Raw genomic sequence first — 27,000 nt, 5'->3', positions numbered from 1 at the left:
TCTATTCCTCCTTTTCTCCTCAAGGAAAAAACAGAAATAATATATTCCTCCAGTTTAACAAAGCATAATGCAATTCTTGTGTGTTTGGTAGAGTACCAACACCACGGATGACAACAGCACAAATCACTGGAGCATGAACAATTGTTTTTAACCTATTTTGGATCACACACGCATATTGTGAAAATCTTACAGAAACTTGGAACCCTCTCCCAAGAGCAATGTATATTTGCTCTTACATAAAATTTTGCATAAAATTTCAAGAGGTTCACAAGCCAGAAGAACATAACAATATGATTTTGTATGTCTTTCAATGATAAAGCATTGTTTTAGCTCTCTAATTAATCCCACAGGAATAACATGGTGAATTTGTGTTGTAGCTTGCTTGTAACAATTGTTTCTGGGCTAGTTAGCTTTTTTGGAGCTAATGAGGAAGGGGGTCATAGGTTCAATTCATTTAAGGGTCAGTTGGTTGTCATACAAAGAAAACGTCTTTGCCATATTGGTGGCCCACCATCTTGCAAATTTATGCATTTTTCTCACCAATGAGAGAATGGATGGCTAAGAACAAATCATCATTTCTTCTGGAAGGAAAACTCACAAGTGCTCTTCCTTGCTTTGGGGATATTAATAATTATATAATTATTGGAAGCAGTAAAGTGTTATAGAAAGAAGATGAGGGCCAAGGGACCAGAACCAAAGTCTGCCACGAACTAGCTGACTGTGTGACTTTAAGCAAGTTCTTTGGCTTCCCTGGGTCTGTTTTCTCCTTAATTAAGAGGGCCAGACTAGGTAATTAGAATGATTTTGACTCAAAAATTCTAATATTAAGGATCAACGTATAAGAAAAGGATTGCATATAGTAGCAAAAATGAAAGTACATACAACATGGGGAGCCCGTAACAGTATTCAAATGATTCACCAGTAAAACAAGGTTCCCAGAGTAAAGCACTCTTATCCCTGTCATTGATTATGAAGAAACGTAATTCACAACAATCCTACTTACTGATTTACTTTTATAGTTGACCTACATGAATTTACACTAATAGATACATATATTTCGTGTTGAAATCTATACTCCTTAGTACCTAAGGAAAAAAAAAATACACATCACCAGGAAGTTAACAAAAGAGGAGAACATGATTTTTTATGTATTTAAAACCTTCTTAGTTCAGCAGAAAGGGACAGAAGGAGATTCTGAAAGGAACCAGTCTCTTCCATCAGTCAGAAAAATCAGATGGTGTCTCTGTATAGACTGATTAAGCGAAGTACAGATTAAAGCATATATCACTTTTTATATGCAACATACTACACACACACACACACACACACACACACCTGACAGACACTGTTAAGTCATGTTTCATGGTTTTGGAGGGGGGGAGCTTTGTGATACCAAAAAATGGCTTTATTTTCATTTGTTTCATAGTCTGCTAATTTGGCTACAGAGTTAATGCCCATTTAAGGGAATATGGTGTGGAACAACTGTGCAGCAATATTAAGTGAGGAAGCCATATGTTTCTCAGCCCCACCATACTGTCTGTGACTGCCCCTCACCCCTTGTGGATTAGCTTTTTCATCAGATAGGCCTGCAGTGGGTGGAATGCCTTTTTTACAGGTGTTTGGTGGAGATCACATGCAAAATAAAGATTTCTAAGGGGAGTGGGGCTGTGTAAAAACATCCAGAAATAGCAACTTGTTTTCACTTAAGATGCAATTCACAGAGGTCCGCTTCAGACTCTTAATTTATAGTATTATCTTTATATATCATAAGTGACTGCTTGCCCCTGGATAGCTGACACAGTGCCCAGAATATTCAGAGCTGTCTGGTTTTGATCATGCTATAGTGTGTCTAGAAAAGTATTAGAAGCAAACTTATTACACCACTAGATTGTAACCAAAACTGAAAGTGTATTCCATCAAAGAGACTACTTCACGTTAAATTCCAAGAAAGGGTACACTTTCTGGTGAAAAGATTAAAACATAATGAATTGTTAAATACACCCACAATACAAAACCACTTTTTGCAAGTTGTCACTGTAGTCTCCTGTAATCTGCTATGTTTTGGTACCATCTGAAATACTGCAGCAATAGGCAGAAACATACAATAAAGTCAAGAGGGTCCTCAACTAAGCAGAAGGTTAAACATGGACACGGACAACTCCCGTCATCTGAGATTACATTATCGTGGTTTCCTTGAGCTTGAGAGAATTCTCTTCCACTGACTCATTTGCTTCCCAAATTAAAGTGTAGGGGTGCACAGCCTCAAAGAGAAAATCAAACAAGAGAGAGGGTATAAAAACAATACAAGTGGAGAAGCATGAGGTTTATATTTTTATGCTAATATGCTGATAAGAAAAGGGCTCCATTTAGGGAGCAATAAAGAAGGGGGTGCAGGGGGAGGCTGTGAGCAGATCTCAGTGAAAAACACAGAGGCTTTCTATGCAGATGGGGGATTTAAAAGAAGTAAAATGATAACCACATAGTCAAGAGACTAGAAAAGAGACCTTGATGTTTGATAGTTGTAATAACCTGCAGAGTGCTCTAATGGCTCGGGGATCAGGTGCAGAGCTACAGCAATAACGAGAACTGAATAATTATCTCGGCCGTATCTGTATCACCAAAGTCCCAGCGTATGAGCTATATAAGGAGGCTTCTGCTGCCTCTCCAAGATTTCCTGAAATGTTAAATCACTGATTTGGGAGCACTTCCAGCATTAGTACTGCCCAGTTAGAAAGAAATAAAGCCCAGAATTCTCCTGTGGCAGTTCTAATGTCTTTGTTAATTATGAATTATGGGTAAACATGCAGACTCACAGAGGTCACGGCTGTCAGCAACAATAGTTTTCAAGAAGGATTTTTACGAGGGTCTTTTTCACTCCACCATAATGTCCATTTTATATACATAAACAGAGCCAGGCGTACAAAAAATGGTGTTTGCTTTTTAGGGGAGTTGTATTTTTTTTTTTTTTCTCTTTTTCTCCCTCCCCTCCCCTTGTGTAGAGGCATGTAAACACAGCCAAAGCAAAGCAGTGCCTAACTAGAGTTCTCCTCTGTGACTGACAACAGCTGTACCATTCCAAGAACTAGGCAGCAAGAGTCGCTGGGGCTGGGCTTCCCTGGTGGCGCAGTGGTTGAGAATCTGCCTGCTAATGCAGGGGACACGGGTTCGAGCCCTGGTCTGGGAAGATCCCACATGCCACGGAGCAGCTGGGCCCGTGAGCCACAACTACTGAGCCTGCGCGTCTGGAGCCTGTGCCCCGCAACGGGAGGGGCCGCGATAGTGAAAGGCCCGCGCACCGCGATGAAGAGCGGTCCCCGCACCGCGATGAAGAGTGGCCCCCACTTGCCGTTAACTAGAGAAAGCCCTCGCACGAACCGAAGACCCAACACAGCCAAAAATAAATAAATAAATAAATAAAGTAGCTAAAAAAAAAAAAAAAAAAAAAAAGAGTCGCTGGGGCTGAGGCTGGGTTAATGGTCAGACACTGAAAACCACCTCTTCCTTGTTAACAGAGTAAGCGGCCAGTTGGGTAACCCATCTGCAGTGGTCACCTTTCACATACAATGGAAAAACAAAAGCTGAATACAGTATGCTTGATTAACCTCACTTAAATGGCAATGCTGATCTCAAATCTATCCCAAGAGCGTATATAAACAGGATTAAAATTATATTGCGTGTGGATCCTGCCCAACAAAAGCAACTGGCACAAAATCATTTTAATTAGGTGGCAATGGCTGTAACTCATTCAACTTTGGCATTAATCCTTTCTGTCCCAAAGAACTTCTGGGCCTTTCTATATGACAGTGTCAGTGTGGAATAAAGGAGATGATCAGTGGATAGCAAATCACTCCCGCGCCTCAGCTTCACACAGAGTGTGTCGGCATGTTGACAGTGGGTTTAAACAGTACAACCAGATCAAAATTTGATTAGAATATTCAGAATATCTATGACAATCTTTGTACTTGACTTTTTCCAGGTAGACAATATATCTAGAAAAATGGCTTGGCAAATTTTACCATGCTGACCTTCAAACCATCAAATAATGTTAGCATTAGTACTCACTTAGGAGGCGATTTTCTTTGCACGTGGCAAACTTAGGAAATACATTAACCTCTGGATATAGGAAAACTAGATTTCAGTGCCAGGCCCACTTCATTTCTCTTTCTGCCCTTTCTTCTCCTGGTCCATTTAAATGACATTTTCTCATCATGGGGCCTATGAGTCCTTTCCAGGTTCTAGCTCAGAACAGATGTCACAGTGCAACCCCCCACTAACCTTTCTTGGTAAAGGTCCTTTGTTACTTGAACCGACTTTTAAGATGAAGGCCAACGCAAGGTTAATCACAACTCAGATCACATAGAGAAGGCTCACTGTAAAAAAAAAACTTTTCCTCTTCAGTTTTACAGAGACCACAGAAATGAGATGAAATCAAAGGCTCAGAAAACACACTGGTAACTCCAATATCCAGAAGAGGGTTCCGCCCAGCCCAAGTGCTTACCAACAATACAGTCTCACTGTATACACCTGAGTTACTTGCTAGCCCTTCCATTTTAAGTTAACATCATCCTATTTTCAAATCTGTTTCCTAGTAGAAATAGCATCCAAGAGACCCTTCTCAGTCAATTCAGAAGGGTACGTAAAGAAGAGACCCACAGACATTGCTCCCAATCCCCAGCTCCCCCTCTAAGGCCTAGGTGAGCCCAACATTTCTCTCTGCCCTGCTAAAGAGAAAGGGCAACTAGAGGCACAGCACTTTTTTTTTTTTTTTACGAGAACTCATAAGAAATTTATGAAACCAATGCATATTGAATATCTACCATGGAATAAGCAGTGCCTTCCCAATCACCCCATGAACCTACTACACCACAGGGTTCCTCAACCCTGGGGAGCTTTGAGACAGTACCTCTACTTGGGCCTCACCCTCAAGGATACTGATACAACTGGATATGCAGTCAACACATATCTGTCATTATTATTATTAACATCACTGTGTAGATAACAAAGTGATTAACCAATCAGTAAAAAAAGGGAATCTGTTCCTGGCTTTAACTGGAAATTCCTAAAATATAGAGAGAGATAAATAGGTAGTTCTATTGAACTTAGAGGATAATGACCTATAGAAAATCTGACCATAAATATCTTCAAGTTCTGGGGAAGCTTATTGAATACAAAACAGATTATTCTAAATAATAGGCAAAAATGCAGAAGTGGGAACACAGAGAAAATCAAATTCAATGTGGAGGCCAGGTGAAAGTTAAGGCAAAGTCTCTTTAAGTGACACAGGAGAAATGTGGCTTGGCTTTCTTGAAAAGCCACGTGGACAGTAAAGAAGGTGGTAATGAGAGAAAAAAAATCCAGTGTAGTAGATAAAATGAGCTACTTTGCTAGCTGATTTTGAATAGGGAAAAAGAAATTGTTTAATAGAGTCCATAAACCAATTCTCACTTAATAATTTCTTAATTCTGTTTGGATTAAGAAACCAAACCATGTCTCCTAGGAGCAGAATAAATTTTGCAGTGTGCTAACAATAAATCTTTGCTGTATTTTTTTTTTTTAATTTTAACTTAAAAAAATAGCTTACGCACCAGATTACCAGGACTCAGAGAACCTCAGGGGTTAGGAGGAGAAAGGTGGGGTTGATATCGAGCTTGGCAATGGCTATTGTGCAGGAGGCAGTTTGATCCACTCAAATATCTCCTTGAATCAGCTTCTATTTTCTCTCAACTCTCATTTTCACTTTTGCCTTTTAATGTTGCCTGAATCTCTTCCAAGTGTCCTTTGCCATGGCAACACCTGCAGGTGAAGGCCCTGCTCCTCACTGCCAGCCTCGCCAGTGATGAAGAGGCAACTAATCACTGCATGAGGAGAGGAATGCAATCTCCAAGACACCCATGAACAATTTGCGTACGAGGGTGTCCCTGAAGCACCCTCTTCTCACAGGTGTTTAACCTGTTGAGCCATACACCAGGAAAAGGGAAAGTAAACAAAGACTCTTTCTTTCTCTGTGGTTTGCATTTCATCACTCACCTCCCCAAGACTGATGCACTATCTAAATTCGTATGAACAGCCCGAAGGTATCAAAGTTATTTCGGCAGCGTGTCATAGGGTCCCAACAGTGGAGAGGGAGCTCTCTGCTTGCTCTCCTCTGACAGCTCCAAGCCCACAAGGATCTGAGGCCAGCTCCAGTGCTGTCCCTTAGATGCCAAGTGACCATGGCCAGGGCCAAGATGTATGACATCCCTGCCTTCTGGGGCCTCTGCCAATCATCCCCCATTTCTGAAAAGACTCTTATTCAGAGATGTTCTCAGTCACATCACCTCCGCTTCTTATTCATGCTGTCCATAAAAAATAGAATCCCATGCACTTCTGTTTGACGTTACAGCCTTTCAATTCAGGCTCTTAAAACACTTCATGAACCTTGTCTGGGTGCCAAGTACTGCCTTTCTCCCCCTTCTCCCAATGGACAAACAGGCAGGCATACAAGAGTCAAGAATTTGACCCAATGTATGCTTCAAATGAGTCAACACCAAGGCTAGAAAGAGCCCTGAAGAGCTGATGTTCTAACCACCCACTCACCCAGCCTCTCTTTGTTGGTGATTATTTCTATAAATCTTTATATACCTTGGCAGGTCAAGGAGACCACGTGTGACACAGCAGTACTGTTACCTGTTGAGACTTGTTGCAAAGTGTGCAGGGTGATTTAAAGTCTTTGTAAACTTGTTATTTCTTCTCTTTTACAAAGTTGACATGTTATTCTCTAAAGTTTGCAATAAATGGGCCTGACTCTTACTCTGATTGGGAAAGACAATCAAAGGACAATTTTCAGGCCTTATGTAAGGCCTGAAAATCTAAACTCACAGTATAAAACCTCTATGTCCAATTATTCTGCTTTCAGGAAGTCACTTCCATGAACATAGCTGTCAGTGACATTATATTAATTCCTCCACCAAATGGCAAATCAAAAATTTCAAGAGGAAGTTTTGCTTTGGAAACCCCTGGGGTTGAAGGTCAGGAGTAGTAGCAGGCAATTGGCAATCATCAGTCTCATGAACCATCCTGATGGCCCAGGAAGGTTTCCAATGGCCACCTACCCCTCCCCACTCCATCCCCTGTGCCCAGGAAATCAGTTTAACTATGTTCCCTCAGCTTTCTTAAGCGGTCAATTCCCTTCTTAGTTGTTGGGATGATTTTCTGTTAATGCAGGATTGATACTCCATGGGTTTTCAGATCTTATTTTAAGAATCCACGATTCAGTCCTAACCACTAGTCCTATCAGTTCTCCCTCCTAAATATCTCACAAACCCATCAAGTCATTCCTTGTAATTATACCTGAGCTACACTAGACTTTAATCTCCTCAAGGGCAAAGATTTTTGCCTGTTTTCTTCACTCATATTGTTCAAGCACTGAGAACAGTATCTGGTACATGGTGAGCACACAAAATACAGGTTAAACAGGTGAATGAAGAAACTAATAGAATTTCATAAATGAATGCGTGAACTAACAATTTCCATACTCTTAAAGCTGGACTCCCAGACCCCAGCTTCACAACCCTTCTCTCCAATCTCCACACCAAAGCCAGAATACAACTTCTAAAGTACACATCTGACTATATCATCCCATCCCTTAAAGTCTCTCAGTAGCTCATTATCCACTAGGAGCTAAAATCCACACCAAGAGGCTACTCAGGATCTTGACTCTGTTTCATTTCTTGCCTCCTATATTTCCCCAAACACAACGTGCTGAGACACTTTCAGTTTTTCAAATGCATTCTCTCTCTCGCATTTGTTCCCTGGCTAATGCTGTCCTCTCTGTTCTGATCCCTTCCTTTTGTTCACCTTGTCATTCTCTAACTCCTACTTTCGTAGTCACGTTAATATCACTTTTTCTGACATTTCCTGGCCAGTCCATGCTTTCTCTTCTGAGTTCCAATAGTTACAAGATTACATGGCTATCTTCCCAATAGACTCTGAACCTTCTTTCATTTTGAGAAAATCTACATCTAGCACAATGTCTGGCATACAGTAGGTGCTCAATAAATCATCAATGAATTATTAAATGAGCCCTTGGCACCACCATGGGAAATTCAATAAATTTAGAATTAAAAATTATTTTAGAAATTCTCTAACTCAAACTTCAGACTCCTGGCCTGCCAGTGCTTAGCTCTGCCATCTTGGGCAAGTTACTTAATCTGTCTTTGCTTCAGTTTCCTCATTTGTAAAATGGGGATGATTACAGTACCTCCATCATAAGGTTGTTATAAGTATCTAATGTATTAATACATTGCTTAGAAAAGTTCTTGACACATAGTAATCTTACAATAAATGTTTATTATTTAGGAGAAGGAGGAATTAGGGAAGAAAAGACACAGAATCTCAGATAGTTTAAAGGAAAAATTATTTGCTTAAGGACATGCTAACTATTGGTATAACCAATACTATTTTAATTAAAGTTTCCAGACTTCTCATGAACAGTATGACCACTACCATATGTTAGTTCCCAAGTGAATTATGTAAACATCTACATGTGAGATAAAGATATAAACAGATTCCATATTAAAGACAATATAAATGTTGAATTTAAATTTTTTAGTTTCCCAATTTATGCATTTATGCCATGTATATTAAGAAGAGAAATTTAAAATAATGAGTCTGAAAAATACATACACACAGAAGTTCCAGTATTTTCCCACAACCAATGGATTATCTTTACTCCCCACTTAGGAGATGCCAGGTATTTTCCACATAGAATTGTAGCTTTGTAGTAGAATTTGTACAATTGTAGTAGAATTGTCTACTTTTCCTTCTAGATTTGAACTAGTTGAGGACAACAACAGAGACTTGAGTAAGACTTATAAATCTCTGGATTTCAGTGGAGTTGCCTGATGTCCTCTGAGTACTTAATAAGTACGCAATGGGTATCCCTTGTATTCAGTAAGAATATACCATTAGGGTGGAATGTAAGAAAGGGTAGTAGTGTCAGCTTTTATGGAAATTTGAGTTAATTCCAAAAGCCTCCAGTTGAAATATAACTTCATGCCTCCATATTTCCCAGAGTTCCAACTGTAGTACCTTATACATCAAAGATGCCCAAGTGAAAATGTGTTGATCTCTACATCTTAAGGGAATGTATTCATGGCAATTCTTTTTCTAGAAACTTGATTGATGGGATTTTAGATTAAAAGATGCAGATGACCAAAGTAGAGTTTTGGGAATTATTCAAACGTTGGTCTATACGAGCAGAGCCCACGGTCCAGAGCTATCAACACTTGCATTAAAAATCTTAAGCTAAGAAGACATCAGTCATAGAAAAACCACAGCTAATTTCACAAAACACAGCTACTAACAGTTAATATTTATCCTGTTGGAAAGAATTTAGATCCACCATTGTAGCTACATTAACACTGACAGATTAAAGATACAATACCCCAAAGTATTTTCTTGGTAAACAGACAAGGACTAGAAAGTTTTTAACCCTAACCATAATTCCTTTAAATTTCTACAAGCCAGATTTCCACCCAGCTGTCTAGTACTGAAAGTTGAATGTTCAAAACTGGAGCTTTAGTTCAGTAATTGCTTAATTTTTCATTGCAATGCCTCTTCATGGATGTAAAATGGATGGATTTTGCTTTAATAAATACTTTTTTCTTGTAGTTTTTTAAAGTGTAATTATTTTTGTGTCAGAAATATAATTGTACTCCATATTGAAAGCTAACCCAGTGGGGAAATAATTCTGCACGATTACAGAAAGTTTTAATAAAAGACTGATAAGTAAAGTTTTGAATTTTTAATGCATTCTGCAGGCGGTTGAGTGCCTTTTGCCATCTCTGTCACTTATCATTAAAGCTGTGTGAAAGGGAGGCCTACCTGTTATACTTGACTTGATTGGCAAAAATGTTCCCTGACAAATAAAAGTGAAAGAGACTAAAGTCAAAATGAAAAAAAAAAAAATTAAAAACAGTCACAGTTTCATAGCTAATTTAACATTAATGCCTCCCCTTTACCCACAAAAATTTCTTTGTATTTAATATTCCGTTCTTACCTACTTATTAGCCTACCATTGTGAACGTTAAATTCCTGTATAGCATACAGCAATAACTCATTTCGACAAAAGCACATCCCATTTCCAGGCCATGCTTCCTGGCTTAATTTGAAAAAATTACCCTCGTTTGACAGAGAAAACACTTTTAAACACCCATAACCTACGCATTTATGTGCGAGCGAAATCTGAAGAGTGTAATCTATCTAAGCTTTCTGTGGTGAGGGCTCCGTGAGAGCCATCCTGTGAGCGGCACTGAACGCGCTCCGAGGCTACAGTGTGAAGTCTTCCGACTGGTATATGATTCTAATGTTTGTTTGTTTGCCCTAGATTCTGCCAGACCCTAAACAACCGACCAAAATCATTTTCAGTTTCTTCAAGTTGGTGTCCAGTGAGCACCGCGGGCCTGGGTTCCACTGCACTGTCCGCGGACTCGGGGGTCTGAAGGCTGTGCATCCAGCCCCCACTGCCCTCCTCAAACTGGCACGGACAGTCTCATGGCAAACATCAAACTGTCGCTTGGTTTCATGTGTCTGCTGCCTAATAAGTTTATTTTGGATCAGACTGAGTTGCCAGCATATGCTCGAGATAAAATGTTCAAATGATGCAAAGTGGTATTTTCAAATTATGATCCTGCGTACTTTTTTTTTCCTTACCCACTTACATGTAATCTAAAAATAAATACTCAGGCTCCACCAGGATGTGACAACTTCAGCAAACAAAATTGAAAATAGCTGCCTTACAATAGTCTCTCCCTCCAAATGAAACAGGGGAAAACATACCTTTAGAGAAAAATACAGCGCCTGTTAAGGAACAGACGAGCTACTCACAGCAGGTTTGTGAAGAGAGGCACAAGGACATAAGCAGCTCAGGATGGGTATCAAGCAAGGAAAAAACCAGCCAGCAATCACTGTGCTGAATCCCGGAAGGGGCGCGGGGAAGTGGTCACAGGTGATTGTCATGTGTGATAATTATTATTACTGTACACCTGCTCCTCCGCACTAATTAACTTTGGATATGCAAATCAATCCTATTGCATCATGCCCTGCTCTCCTCCCCTACAGATAAGAAGATGTTCAGCTGCTGGATTTAATTAGGATAATGAACGCCAGGCCCACGGTGGCTTGGCAGGGGAGGTGGGGGGGAAGCTGTGACTGACCTTTTCTCCCAAAACGTTGACATTTTCTAAGGCTTCTGAGCACTCGAAGTCACCTCCATGGCTGGGACATTGATAGGAGCGGATTGATGAGGTGTCATTAGAGGAGAGACGCCGTGGCCCCAGTGTTTGCTGGGAGAATACAGCAGGTGTTCTGACAAGGACACACACCATCACTGTTATTTGCCAAACAATTCTCTTGATTCACTAAAGTCAAGCATGCCAGCATTTCTTTATAAAAAGAAAACAAGGCTGTTTTTCATAGCCACCCAGAGGAGAGGTCATCGCTAAATTGCATCTCTGAATTACTTTTCATTTCCCATCAATATAGTAAAAAGGTTTCTATTATTCCTCTCCCCTCACATCCCCCTTCCCTCTGCACCCCTCCACTCTGCCCCCAACGGCCCTGCCCAGAATCCTCGTGGCATGTAAGCAGAAAACGTTACGTGATGGTAAGTTAAAAAGGGTTAAGTTTGTTCATATTAATCCCTATAATTCCACTCCTATAACATAAGGTAAGACAAGGGCTTCTGTGATTAAATGGAAAGAGAGGGCAGAACAGTATCTTCTTGTTTGGAAATCTGGTCTGCTTGTTTATCAAAAAATTGTTTTCAATTATGTATATATATATAAAAGCCTTATTTGAATTTCAAATTCAAAGACACGCATACAAAATAATATCGAGGAACATAGACTGTAATACAATTCTGTTTTTCTCTCTCTCTCTGATCATTTACTCGGCTTTAACTTTTTAGCCATCTGTGTGTAGAGCCTTTCCTGTATTTTCTGTTCTGACAATAAGAGTTTTATGTAGTAATAAAATAATACCATATTAGATCTCTCTTTTTTTCTACTCTCTTCTTAATGTGTTAAATTGTAACAGAAGAATAACTTTAGGAAACTAGCCAATTTCACAAAGAGGTGAAATAAAAGCCCTTTGGTGTAGCGGAAAAATCAAGCTGATCAGAGCCCAACAGGAAGGCAATGCTAGAGTCCTATTTCTAAAGTAAAGCAGAAAGGTTTCAAAAATTAACCAGGATTTAAAGAAGAACGAAGGATCATTTTGTTTCTCTAACCATGACACGCTACACATTGCATGAGGTTTCTTCTAAGAAGTCAGAATTTTGTGATAGGTTACCATTTTTTTTTTGTATCCAAGAGATGATTTATTACTTTTTTTTCCTCTGAAAAATTTCATTAATAACATAGGGTATTATAAATATTGCAATATATTCAAATAATATCATGCTGGGAGGCTGGAGATATTTAAATTGATCTTTTCCCTGGTGTTTAAAAAAAATCAGGTAGTCAAAACTGGAACTCTAAGGTAAGGTAGGATCTAGTCATCTAATATAAAGGAAAATAACAAATCCAAGGGGAAAAAGTGCTGTCTTTTTTTTTTCTGTGAGGTGTTGCAAAGTGTTGGAATTAAGTAATCAGGTTTTGTCTCTTATAGCATGATAGGTGAAAGCTATAGGTTACAGCTGGTTGCAATATTCCTTTTTTCTGATCGTATTCCTTTCATGATGAGATTTCGGCACATACTAACAGTTAACATTTGGCAGGGTACAGCTTCAGAGATTCCACGCATGGGCTATCAGCATGGAGCTGAGTGTGTCCTATAAAATAGGGGTGCAGATCATGAGTTTGCTTATGTGCATGTGATTTCTTTCTTTTCCAGATCACTCATTTTACCTTTTGCTTATTAATGAGCGTTTTACTTAGACTCTCTCAATTACTTGTTCCGGTTCTTTCTCATCCGTGCTCCTTGCTTTTCTCTCAAGCATTTCTCTTCAGCTCTGCACCTTCAGTCATAAAGCTCCCACAGCTGTATCTAGAACCATTTTAGGTAGCTCTGTCTCCTCGTTTTGTCTCCAATACTCATTTCTCTGTGAAAGCTTGTGCAGCTGATTTCATTAAGTATGAAAAGTAGGTACTTTAAAAGTAAGTACTTTTCATTCACAAGTATGTTGGCATTTATATTACAAACCTTATTTGTTGTCAATCTCAGTTCTAGAGAATAAGAGCCTTTGAACCAAGAACCTAGACTCGGCATCTCTGGGGAAGCAGATCTGACTGTGGAGAGGAGATGAGTTTAAGACTCCTTCCTTCCCCGGCTACAGGCTCCTCTGAGGAGCCCGGGACCTCAGCTGTCCCACCCATCCGTGTGCTGGGTGCAAAAGGGAGAAAAGGCCACCACCACCCCAACCTCACTGCATGAAATTACGGTAGAGGTTCAGGTCTAGAGAAGAGCTCTAATGAAAGTAGAACATGAGGGGTTAGGACTCAAAAGTTTTACCCCAAGTCACAATATTAATTTAGAAGGTTCACTTAAACTCCTCATTCCTGAGGGTTCTCCCTCTGTTGTATCTTGCAGCTGTGTGTCCTTGGGCACATTCTTTTCTTGACCTCTCTCAACCTGAGGTCATCATTTCACTTATAAAATGAGGATAATAACAGCACCCCATAGAGTTTTGGTGACTATTATATGAGATAATAATTTATATGTAGTTCACAATGCTCAGCTTTTAATAAATGCAACATTGCCAGTGTGTCCAATAACATATATATATTGGTAGTATATATTATATATATATATATATATACACATATATACATATAAGGATTAAACTGATCGGGGGCTATTTTTTAGAACTAGAGTAAATATCTCATCAGGGAATTATGAGCATTGTTAAGCTATTGTTTGTAAAATCCTTTTGCACTTCTATTTGGGCACAGCACATTGTATATTTCTGTTGGAATAGGAGAAATAAATACTTATTTATACATAAGCATCATCTCTTTTTCCTACCAAAGAGATCATAATAGCTAGAAAGCTGGATACAAATAGAAAACTGGAATAGTAGGTCTCTGTGATCTTTGCACATGTACTTTGTCTGATTTTTAAGGGCATATATCTTAAATTCTTCCATTTGAGAATTTGAGAACATGTCTACTGAACTTCATGAATAGAAATCTATGGGTATTCTAGACACATGTTATATATAATTTAAGCTCAGTAATACAACCTATTGATTGCTTTGATTTTTATTTTCACTATCTGACCAAATAAAGCAGAAACAGATGGCTTTTCTGACTTATACTATTTTAAGCTACAAACATGTTGCCCACTTTTGAGCCTATGTAGTTAATCTGAAATCTGTCACACGATAAAATTAAACCTTCTATATTTTAAGGTGGGGACAAGTGTGGATTGGATTTAGGGTCTGAAGACCTGGGCTCTTGTCCCAGCTTAACTCTGAACACACTACAGACCTCTTGTGAATCACTTCACCTTGCTGAATCTCAACTCTCTCATCTATGAGGTAAGTTAGACAAGCGTGTATACTAATCACCTAAGGATCTTGATAAAAGGAAGAGTCTGGTCAGCAGGTCTGGGGTGGAGACAGAGATCCTGCATCCCCTCCAAGCTCCTAGGGGAGGTCAGTGCTGCTGGTCTTTGAGGGGCAAAAGACTGGAAAAATTCTTGGACAAATGCTGTATCATCTGGAGTTTCTATAAGACTATTCATGAGAAAGCATGTCATGATGGCTCCAAACAGGGATCAAGCAGAGACAATCACTAACATGGGTACAGTATTTTACAGTCATCAAAGTGTGTCCCATCCAGTTAGTCATCACAGCATTCCTAAGAGGAACCTAAACTCAGAAAAGCTGAATCACTGGCTCAAGATCACAAAGTCAGTATGCGGGAAAGGCCAAGATCTAACACAGTCTCCAACTAGCTATGCTCACACACCACCAACGCCTTCCATGGTCACTTTTGCGTTCAACAGGCCCCAAAATGCATGAAGGCAAAGAAGACCTAACAGCCTAATTTTGTTTCATACACAGCCATATATGTATACATTTATTTAAAGTTACCTAAGTACTGATAAAATCTTGTGTTTACCTGTCAGAGCCCGTTTAAGACTTCTATTTTTTTTTTTCGCACCTTTCCATTATTTTTCTGCTGAATCCTATCCATCAAGCACAGAAAAGCCTCTCAGGCCAGCATGTACATTTCCAGTTTCAACTGCTACAGTACATGAGTTCTAGATCTTAAAGGCCAAAAAGCATCTATTTGACTAAAGAGCTATAAGGCAGCCATAAAAATTATGGATCACAGAAATAAGCAATTAGTGTTATCTTCAATTGCTTTATTGGCAGTATTCACTCGTTAGAATAGAGGCAGCCGTAAAACAGATTGCAACATACTGTATAACAGCATATGGGATTTTACATTATAATGCTATTCTCTGCCAAGAAGTCATATTTTCATTTGAATGCATGGAACAGATTATCACAGGGTTTCCAGCATTAGAAGTAGATGACCCTCACTTTTTTTGTAGTTGTTGTTAAAGGCAATTCCTGAAGTTATGACTAAATCAAAATAAGTGCGATGGTGAATGGGGCTGTGTTACGTGCCTGCATTCTGGGCCACTGGAGACTGGGCATGGCGTGGAGCTACAGCAGATAATAAAGTCAATCTCTAACGTGGTGGATAGAGGGAAAGTTGAGGGTTTGCCAGTCTTCCAAACCAGCTGGCGTCAATTCTGGAGGAAGTGTTCACCCGCCATCTCATCACAGCTGAAGCACCACAAAAGACACCACGAGCACAGGGGATAGAAATAAAACAATAGGAATAACAATATGAGAAGGAACAGAATCATTATTTAACACTGGGAGACGTCTTCCTGACATCTACTCTGCCATTTTTACAGAATATGTATGGGAGCGTGTTTACATATTGCAGACAACGTAATATAGACCTTCAAATACACACACCCTGGAACAAATGTCAACAGGCCAAGCTCTCCGGAATCACCCAGAGGCCTAGAGTCTATGAGTTTCTCCATCCCCTCACACATTTTACAAGTTTCAATACGGCACACCTGGAAATAGGGCTAAATGCCCACTGTCCTGGTTCAACAGTTAAGTTGGAAAAAGAGTAGGGTAAAGTACATCTAACAGATTCTCTTTCCAAGATCAGCCTGTGCTATAGCAAATGAAAGGCTTTGAAAGGCAGGATTGCTGAAAAGGAAGCTTGTGTGGTTTCAAATTAGAAGTCATATTGTTGCACTCACAGTTGATCAAATAAATATTAATCACCAAATGTATTTATGTCACTTCTCACACGATTGCAATATATTTCAAATGTGTTTTTAAATGGTGGATAAAACACACTGGGATGGCAAAAAAAAAATTCTCCTTTTATAGAACCTCCGATACTAGGGAGCTAGAAGCATATGTAGTAATTTACCGGAACAAAGAAATATGTTTGAATTAGTTTCTGTGTGTTTTCTGCTATTTATTCAGATCTAGTAAAATCCAAATAATTTGATAAAGTCTTTAGAGCCTATGTATAATGATATCATGTTAAAAGTAGACTTTAATCTTATGTAATGTTTCAATGAATTAGTGTGTTCACTTAAGTAATTTTTCTAGCCTTAAGTCTGTAAAGTTATAAAATTGTAAAAAAAATTTTTAATTGTAAAGAAAAAATCCTTATAATTTTGGAAAACGATTATACTAAATGATTTAAAGGCTAAGGCGGTAATAATAAAAGCAAACAAAGTATAATAGAGCTGTCCCTTTCTATATCCCTTGGTTACTTGGAGTAACATTTTCAGTTCTCAATTTCCACATTCCTATGTTTAAGGACTTTTCTTTTTATTCATAAAAGGATTTGATAAGAAGAGTAATTTGATGAAAAATGCAAGCATTTTGCAATCTAATCCTGCTATTATGCTATTTACTAGCCCCTGTGGCATGCATATATTGATATACTGTTTAAATTCTGTATCAGCTATCATGGATTTATTTGTAAAGTTGCATAATGACCATAATACCTACAGCCGCCTTCCAAATTGAGCTTGAAAAAGATTTTTTAAGTATTTCTCAAGTGGTCAGAGTAAATTTCTCAAGTGGTAAGAAATTTCTCAAGTAAATTTCTCAAGTGGTCATGAATGACTACCTTGTCTTATTTTTAGACTGAGGAAAGCTGGTAGTTTTCCAGCAGCCAAGCAAGGGGCCCCTTTAAAAACCTGAAATGGAACCAGGAACCAGGAGAGTGGCTAGTTTGTACTTTGAGAAAACGATGCTGACAGATTGAGGGTATTCCACCAACGTACAACATACAGTGAAACATCTGCCTTTTGGTTCAGCAGTATTTTCCTCACTAGCCCACCAATTTCCTTAATTTGGCAACTCTTGTGGCCCTGGCCTTGTGACTGAGGTAACATTATATATAAATGTTGAGAAGCAAGCTGTTCCTTGGATCTGTAAGGTAGCAAACTCAACAGACTACACATTTTTAAAATGTCAGTGAGTATATTAGTGTGTATGATTGTGTGTGTGTTTCACCAAATACAGTTGCAGAGTCAGACAACAGTAACACCAGAGGCTAATGGAGAAAATGTGGTTTTTTACATATTGATCTTGTCATGCAATAATGTTACTTAATTCCGCATTGTTCAGAACAAACCAACAATGAATAGTATCTTGCTATATAATGACTAGTTTTTCCTTTCCTTGCAATAAAGTAAAGCATTTAAGAAAAAAACAAAAAAAAAAAAAACCCACAAGCATCTCAAATAGCCTCTGCTTTCCTGCAAAAATAGACTGTGACGACAGTAACTCTCCCAATCAATTATGCAGCATGGTTTTAAGTGAGGAAAAAAATTCAACATACGAATCACTTCAAAATATATACAGCATATATCTATATGTACAAACTGCATAAATTTTGAAGGGCTACGAAGCATATATTTTGCTACACCAAAGCTCTCTGTTAAATTGATTGCAACAAAACTTTAATTTCTTTTTCTGAAAAACCCAAGGAATATGAATCTTACTGGAATTATTTAAATGCAGTGGTGTGTGTATACATCTATGTGTGTGGGTATAAACAAGATTTCTACAAATTCTCTTCAGTAGGCTCAGAAGCAACGCCTCTTCTCTAACAAAATTATTGCTCTGAAATTATCTCCTTTAAAAGTGACGACTTAAAAGAATATACTTCAAAGTCCACAGTCTACACATCTGCATTCTGAACCCATTCTGCATAGGGGGTCACTTAATAGTGTTCACTCCTGCTGTATACATGCAGGGTTCATTAATGGTCTCCCTTAAAAGCACCTTTTTAAAGAATGATCTGCCACATTAGCCAGAGGAATGTAATGTGTGTGTGTGTATGTACACACACACATATATATAATTCTTTCTAATTTTGGCTGAATTCAGGAATGAGTCTGGGCTAAAAGAATCGATCTGTCACAGAGCAACAGATTGCAGTTAGCGACTGCCAACAAATCACAAGCAACGGTAGGTAATGACTAATTGTAACAGGAATGAGGGAACAGAGGGTGGGGATTATTTCAGAAAAGGTAACTGAAAAAATGATCCTTCCCAAATGAAATCAGTTTTGCTTCGGTGTTTGTTATTGTTAAATCAAATACAAGCACAGCACCTTCCCTCTTCTCAAGAGTTCCTAGTGACGTTGATCCATTTGACAATTCCTAAGAGATCTGTGAATTTTCCATCACAGGTTGCCTTTTCTGTTCCTCCATTTCTATTAATACTATATTCTACGAGTCACTTTTGAGGTTTCTCAATGAATTATTACTTTAGCACACTCGTTGGAGCTCTACAACCTAAGACCTACAGGAAACCTTGACTGTGACTCCCACTTTGTGGTAATGAATATACAACATGATCTTTAAAAAAAAAAAAAAGGAAAAGGATTTATGAAGATTTACAAGGTCCAAGAAACAGAATGGCAAGAGCAATCATATCCATCTCTTTTATTGATTAGAATGTTACGATTTTTAATTATCTATTCAATCATACCTCCTCAGAATTTCATGAAATACTTTTTTCTAATTATCAATGTACACAAACACAAATTTTTTATACCGGAAACTTAACCTTCTGAAACTTTAATCTATGAAATTACTTGGAGCTTGAGGTGCTTAAAGGATTTAAACTCTGCACTAAGGTTCAAATGCTTGGGGAAATTTCTCTAATTTTCACTCCACTGCAATGAAGATCAACAAGATGTTCTGTGTAGTTGAAACACAAGGGTTTTGTGGCTCCCTGTAACTGTAGAGATTACAAAGCATATTGGGTCAAATGTAATTTCATATTTTTAAAGGTCACTTATTGTGTTTAAACTTAACTATTTAACTTTAACCAATATAGTGTGGTGAGATTGCTCATATACTTATTCCAAATGTAAAACTAACAATTTCCTTAAGTTGATGATATAGGCTGTTATCCCAATCTTTAGGTAATACAACCCATTTTGTCTCACTGCTATTTTAATTCCTAAATCCTCTGCTTTCTACAACATGTTGAACATCAGAATCCATGTCTATTTAATACCTGCATCAAATATTCTTTATCTCCTCATAATTCAAAGAAGAAATAAATGAAGGAAGCTAAAGACTGAACTTCTTTCTTAAACGGACATTGATCGATTGATGTCCCTAAACTAGTTTCTCAATAAACCCAACTCTTTCTCTGCTGAAAAAGAAAAGAGCAGTTCCAGAATGGCAAGTTCAAAAATTAGCCAGTAAGGTAAGAACATGTAAAAGACAAAGTATCAATTGCAGAAACAGTATCAGAACCAAATTATCAACAGATGGGAAAAGGATGAAAAATAATGGTGAACTATGAACTACAGATCACTGAAGCAATGTATATGAGGGAAGGGAAGAAGCTAAGGGCAATGAGATGGCACAAGGGCAGCAGGAACCTTCTGAGTTTCCTCTTAGTATGATTTTTTCCAGGAAAAAATCATACTAAGAGGAAAAATTTAAAACCTTGTCAAAGAGAAGTCATGTTATATCAGGCACCCATAAAACACTAACAGAAAATCAGAATTATACTCAGCTAAGCCCAGCCTAAATCCTAGTTGATAGAGGGTCATAGGCTTGGAATTTCCCATCTGTTCCCAAGAAGCTTGTACATATAATTGGTATGCACCTAAACCGTTCTTTTGTTTCCAAGTGTCAGGATATTTTGAACAAGAAAACATACATCAACATCTTGATAACTGAAAGTCTGCTAAAGCTATTTATATTTATCATAAAACTGTTTGAACTTCCCAAGGGGTGAGCTGCAGACAGCTTCACGTTCCAGATTTCAACACAAGTGCATCAATCTCCCATTATGACCTACATCCTTTACATCCAAACACGGGGCAAGGGCCTAGCCACCCAACAGTGGTAATCCTCCAGCCAGCATTCACATCTCAGGTGATGACAGAGATACTGTAATTAGGGCCTGCTAGCACAAAACCCCAAGGCCAGTGTGACAGCCAGTACCCAGTTCACTAGGCATAGCAGAAACACTGCCAATAATTTTCAAAGACTGATCAAACACCACCTGAGGTCAATTCATTCAATCATTTGTTATTTATTCATTCAATAAATATTTATCAAACACCAACCCACCACATTCCAGGTACCAAACAGTCCCATAGCCTTGTGCCTTAACATTGTAATATCACACATATTGATTAAAGTAACCCATTTCCACAGGGAACTCTACTCAATAGTCTGTAATGGCCTATATGGGAAAAGAATCTTTAAAAAAAAAACAGTGGATATATGTATATGCATAACATTCACTTTGCCTGAAACTAACGCAACATTGTAAATCAACTATACTCCAATAAAAATTTTTAAAAAAAGAAAGTAACCCATTTCACAACAATTATAAAACTTGAATTACCACCTCTTTTCCCCATGTTCTATGTTTGACCTTTCATGTGGGTCATATGCATATTTGATACATCTGAGTAATTTCAGGTGGATTCTTCTACTTGTATATAATGACTTCATTAACAGTCAAGTTATAACATGTGAGCTTACATGAAGCATTGTGCTCTTAAAATAAAAATATCACTGGATATATTTCACCTTAATGTGAGTGAAACAACTTTTCAACCCACCACCAAAGGAGAGAAAAGCTAGCGTGAAACCACAGGAATATATTAGGGATGGATAAAAGTAAGGCCCTGAAGAGGGCAGAGGGAGAAACTGGAAACAAGGGATGGCACCCCTACTTCATGATAGTGTCCAGGGCTATCGTCACTTCTGCTCCAGGATGCATAACTTAAAATACTTCAGATGTGAGGGAATCAGTTATTCCTTTTATTTGTCTTGCCTAAGTTGCAAAGTGAGATTTTTTCCATAATTTCATTCTGTAATTTGATGTCTAATCCTTTCAGTTCATGATTTTATGGCTTTCAACCAAAATGAGGACTCTCTTCTTTTGTCTTCTGTCTCCAGACGACTCTAATTGTGTTACCAAGAGCAGGCCCGATTATGTACTGCCCTAGGGCCCTTCCTCCATTTTCTCCAGGCTAGGATAATAATTTATTTTTGTGGAGGTGGAACCAGAACGCATATTCTTTTATAACACACCAGTTCATATACAAAATATATCACATATTTCCAAGTAAATAAATCATACAGTAAAATCATACATACGCCCACAAAAAAATGTTTTCCTCATAAAATTAACTTAAAGCGATTCAAAGAGTTTGGTCCACATCATCATTTCATGTGTTAAGATAAATAGGTAACTAATATCGTTTTTTCTATGATATGTCAACTATGAGCAGTATCTGGCAGATTTTGGCTAATAAACTCCAAAATAACAAATACATACTTAGCAAAAACATGACTATATTAAATATTTAATGTAAATGAAGAATTAGCATGTTGGCCAATTTTTTTTTCTAGAATAAACTTGTTTATAAATGCTAGTAGTTGACTAAATAATTGTTCAAAAAATGACCATTCTTTTGGAAGGCCCATGTAAAAACAAAACAAATAAAACTTCAGATTCAATCACTCTAGGCCAAAATTTGAACTTTCCTTTGAGCTGTATAGATTTAGACAGGATCATGGCAGAAATGAGCATTTCCTGGGAACAATTATCCAAACAAGCCCCACTGGTTTCCCTTCACCATCTCAAAATCACAGCTGGTGATTTCAAACCACAGGGAAAAGTGAGTGATGGCCTCTGGGTTGCTCCTGAGAACTATTTTCAGAGTATTTGTAGGTGCCCCCTCTCTTTTCCAGAGGGCACAGTGGCTCTTGAACCAGATTTTGTGTGTGTGCGGTTCCTTCCCTGTTTGCCCTGCAGCATATCCGACTTCTCCACTCCCAGGAGCTGTCCTTAGCCACTGCGACCTCGGTTCCTGCAGGTGACAGTATGGCTTTCTGCTGATTTATTAAAAATCTCCCATTTTATGGCTCCTGTGTACTCTCTGGAGTCTGATCATGTGACCAGGATAATGACAATCTGTCTCCCTGCTAACATTTCTCTACTTTGGTTATTTGTTTGATAAAGTGAGGAGCTTCCCTTTTGTTGCCCTTCATCAGAGCTTAATGTCTTTACTTTGGGATCAATATACTTTATGAATAATTTTATTTCCTTCTATTTTTATGGTCTTTTCTCCTCATTATCATACTGAGTTTATTAGCTGGTGCTGTCAGTATCTTTACCCTGTCATATGTTCCTGAGGTACAGTAAATATCACTTGTGTTGTAATTAATATGCACACCCTCTGCAGTAATTAAAGTACAGACCCCTTCAACCAGCTGAGCTTCCTACACTAATTCCACCTTATCTTCATAATGAACTTATTGTAATCTGAAACTACTACTGAATATTGTTCAGTAAGGCTAGAAGAATGAAATCTAACGAGATGCAATAATATTTGTGCACATGTTAATATAAAAAATGAATTTAATTAGTCTAAATCTAATTAAATTTCCCATACAATTCAAAGCCTCCCCTTCCTTCCATTTTTTAAAAACTAACAAATGCCGAATTACTGCCCTTCCAGTTATTCCTATAAAGAAGCAGACTGGACAAATGCTTTTTCTCCCCATAAGATACACACAGCAAAATCTAGAAGAGCCAGAAGAAGGATAGTGACATAGTAAGGAAACAGCTAAATCCCTTTAAGGAACTACCATGTGAAATAGACGACTTGTAAGAGCAGACAAATCAAAAATCTGACCTTTCTAAAGAAGAGAAACTCAAGGAAAATAGTTTATCAAACCAATCTGCCAATCAAAAAAATAGGTTTTTAAAATATCTAATACCGGACTTCCCTGGTGGCGCAGTGGTTAGGAATCTACCCACCAACGCAGGGGACACAGGTTCAATCCCTGGTCCGGGAAGGTCCCACATCCACAGAGCAGCTAAGCCCGTGTGCCACAACTACCGAGCCCACGTGCCTACAGCCCATGCTCCTCAACAAGAGAAGCCACAGCAATGAGAAGCCCGCGCACCGCAACGAAAAGTAGCCCCTGCTCACCACAACTAGAGAAAGCCCGCGTGCCGCAACAAAGACCGAACACAGCAAAAAATAAATAAAAAATATCTAAAAAAAAAAAAAATTAAAATATCTAATACCAAATGTACATTGCAAGTGACACTAAGGTACAGTCCCTGTCCCCAAGGAGCTTATATTTTAATGAAAGAAATACATATTTCAATTCAGAAAGAGTTATTGGGCATCTACCGGAAATAGCACAGACAATGAACGTCATAGAATTTCTAAGCAGCATGAAAAAAGGAAAGTCTAGCACTAAGCTTGCACCTTGAGAGACGCGAGAGAGAACATTTGGGGCAGGACACTAACTGATGCTGCACATATTCGATTTTGCTGGAGAAGAAGGTCTGTGTAAGTCAGGAAAAAATAGACACAAAAGACCAAATCAAGATACATAATTGGCACAAAAGAGGAACACGGTAAGGAACTGCATGTGCATTTAATATTACACTTATATCGTCAGGAAATCAGCAAGGAAAGTGAGTACCTAAAGTGCAGACCCACCATAGGCAGGGAGCTGGCAAAGGAGCCTGAAAACTGGGTGAAGGGTCAGGCATGATGACCACAGCAGTGCCAGGCAGCGGAATTATTTCAAGGTGGAAAGAATTTACCAATAGGGTAGAGCCCTGCTTTTTAATTATTCACAGTAATGACCTGGATCTTGGAAAGAAAGGAGTTATTTCCTAGACTGTAGATTGAACTAAATTAGCAGGCAACACAGCATGGAGGACTGATAAAACACACACACACACAAACACACACACACACACACACACACAAATACACCAATTTGAGAATTTAAAAGTGGTTTAGTGGTCAAAACACCTGTGAATTAGGACAACACATTTACTCCCACAGTTGTTTTCTTGTTTTCTTTAAAAACTACCTCTGTTTATGGGAGATTTATAAGACACGTTACCGAATGGATTACTTGGAAGGAAGTAACCAAGTGATGTTATCTTTGCAGTAGTGGAATCCAAACTCCACCGTTACCTGGCACCTGCGCTGGCACTCTCAGAGCAATGATGGATTGGCTCCCCAAGCAAATCAACATCTACTCTCCTACTGGACTTGATGTGAACTTAATTGGGAAAGAACAGAGAAGCGTTCAGAGCAGCACCCATGCAACAGTCTCTGTAAAATTATCAGTGGTCTTGCTTTTAGGCGTGAGGTGTCCTTTGGCAGTATTGCCTGCCTATGCCCCAACTACCACCGCTGACACCACACATTGATTCTGTCACTGCCCTGACCCCTACTGCATCCTGAGCCTCTAGTTTGAAACTGCACTTTTTTTCTTAATGCATTAAGTACATAGAAAGTTAGGAACCTAGAATCATCTCATGCCATTCCTTAATATAATAAAATGAAATTTTAAATTGTATGAAGGTTACACCAGTCAGAAGGCAATGAGTCCTAAGTAGAAACCTGATAGTCTAGGAAGTTATCCTAAAAAGCAAACTTCTGAGATCTCAACGTAGAGCTTCAGAGATGAAAACAAATAATATGTTGAGACGGACTGCTAAAGCTATGCATTACAAATCAAAGGAACTAAAATACAGTTAGGCGTTCTCTAGAAGAGTGCTCACTATATTTTAAGGAAGATTTAAATGTACTTCAAAAGAGAAGCATGGAGAAAATGGAATGATAGTGATATCAAAAATAAATTACAAAGAAAATCTGGGCTGTTCTGCTGCTAAAAAAATACAACTAAAACAGATGTTGACATCTACCTGATAGCAAATATGCTTCTTAATGTTGATTCTGACCAGCAGAAGGGAACCTGCTTGGAAAGAAATCTGATAGAAATGAGTGGAGATCCTAAAAGATAGACTTTTAAAATTCCTGATTGATAACATTTTGCTTAGGCTATGCCTCTGAAAATCATCGAATCCGGAATGTCAGCCCATTTTTAGTGAACACAAGGCATGTGTGTACCAACAGGTATATGTGTGACTGTGTTTGTGTGTGTGTATGCACTTGTCTATATAAGAAAGCAAAAATTCAAGCTCAGAAAATGAAGTAATGTGAAATTTCCTTTGACATACTCTTCCAGTATACTTACTGAAAATACACTTAATTTACATTTGTTCAGCTTTAAGCTTTGTGTTCAGTTCACTGTAGGACCTGAAACCTAATGCTGAAGAATGGTTTCAAAGGTCAGAAAAAGTTCTAAATATTAGCAACAGTGTCGCTCATGAGCATGTCTGCATCAGTTTTAAAAATTGTTCACATGAAGGATGCACTTGGCTTTGGAGAAAATATTTTGTGACTCATGGTTTACTCTGTACATTCAGCATAGTTTGGGAGCAACGCTAATGTTTATGGGTTACTGCACTAACTTAGAAATTATAGTAATATTTGTAATGCAAAGGAACCTTTCTTGGAAAGCAGATGTACTTATATTTGCTCAATGGTGAGATTAGTGACAAGGTCTAGGAACCTAAGTAGAAGATAGATGTCAACTCAAGGCAGTAGTTTTGCAACTGTGGTGAGTGTGTGGTGGAGTGTCAATTTCAAACCTCCATTTGGTGATATATTCTTGATTCAATAACAGCTTTTCAGCAGGCCGTGTTCATAAGGGAAATGTCAGTAAGAAGGGTTTTGTTGTGAGCCTCATGGTGTCTTCTCTAGCCCCTCTGGTCAGCTTGTTTATGTACTGGACCATCGATCTCTTAACATTAGCCAGTTGAAACAAAGAATAAAACATGGCAACTAAATGATGAATGAGGTGGGAAACAGAACATTCTAGGATGCTTTATGTAAAAGACATCCTTGAAGGAAACCATTGATGAGGAAGAGAAAGTTGAAAAACTGGGAAAACTAAGCTATAAGCTATTCTCATTCTGTGTGTGTGTGTGTGTGTGTGTGTATACACACACACTGTATATATATTTGCATGTAAAATATATATTATATATTTTTAATAATTTAATACTACTGACTTCTGTAGAAAACACAAATAGCAGCATTTACACCTCTCTTATTTCCAGAATTACTGAGGGGAGTTCGATAATGTATATAAAACCTTTAATCTACTAAATGTTAGAACTGTCATAATTTTTTTCACAGTTATCACTTTCCTTTGGTAATAAAAGCCCTAACTGTATCACCAGATGTAAAAGCAAAACCAAAACTCCAGTTTGCCATCGTTAGTTTTCCAACTTACTGAATGAGATTCCAAAATTAAATTTCAATGGTTTGCAAAACTCTTCTCTCAAATTAAGGCAGAAGTGACTGAAGACACTTTTAGCTACACCTGCTCAACTGCTAATTTAATGAGAAAATGACTTAGAAATTGCAAGTGGTAGATATAACAATATTGTTGGTATGAACTAAGAGACGTTGCAGTACAGACAGCTCGAGTAGAATCCATCTTTAATACTCTGATTCCTCCATCTTTCTTCATACCTAGCCTGTTTCAAATAAAGAATACGCCCAACTCCTCATT

The 27,000-nt window shown here is 38.3% G+C and overlaps 1 pseudogene; it reads left to right on the top strand.

The window, feature by feature from the left end:
• Positions 1–27,000, top strand: part of LOC118905756 — a 35,250-nt pseudogene that overhangs the window by 6,246 nt on the left and 2,004 nt on the right.

Source organism: Balaenoptera musculus, chromosome 13 (genome assembly GCF_009873245.2).
Source record: "Balaenoptera musculus isolate JJ_BM4_2016_0621 chromosome 13, mBalMus1.pri.v3, whole genome shotgun sequence".
Classification (NCBI taxonomy): domain Eukaryota; kingdom Metazoa; phylum Chordata; class Mammalia; order Artiodactyla; family Balaenopteridae; genus Balaenoptera; species Balaenoptera musculus.
This window is presented reverse-complemented; position numbering and strand designations above follow the sequence as displayed.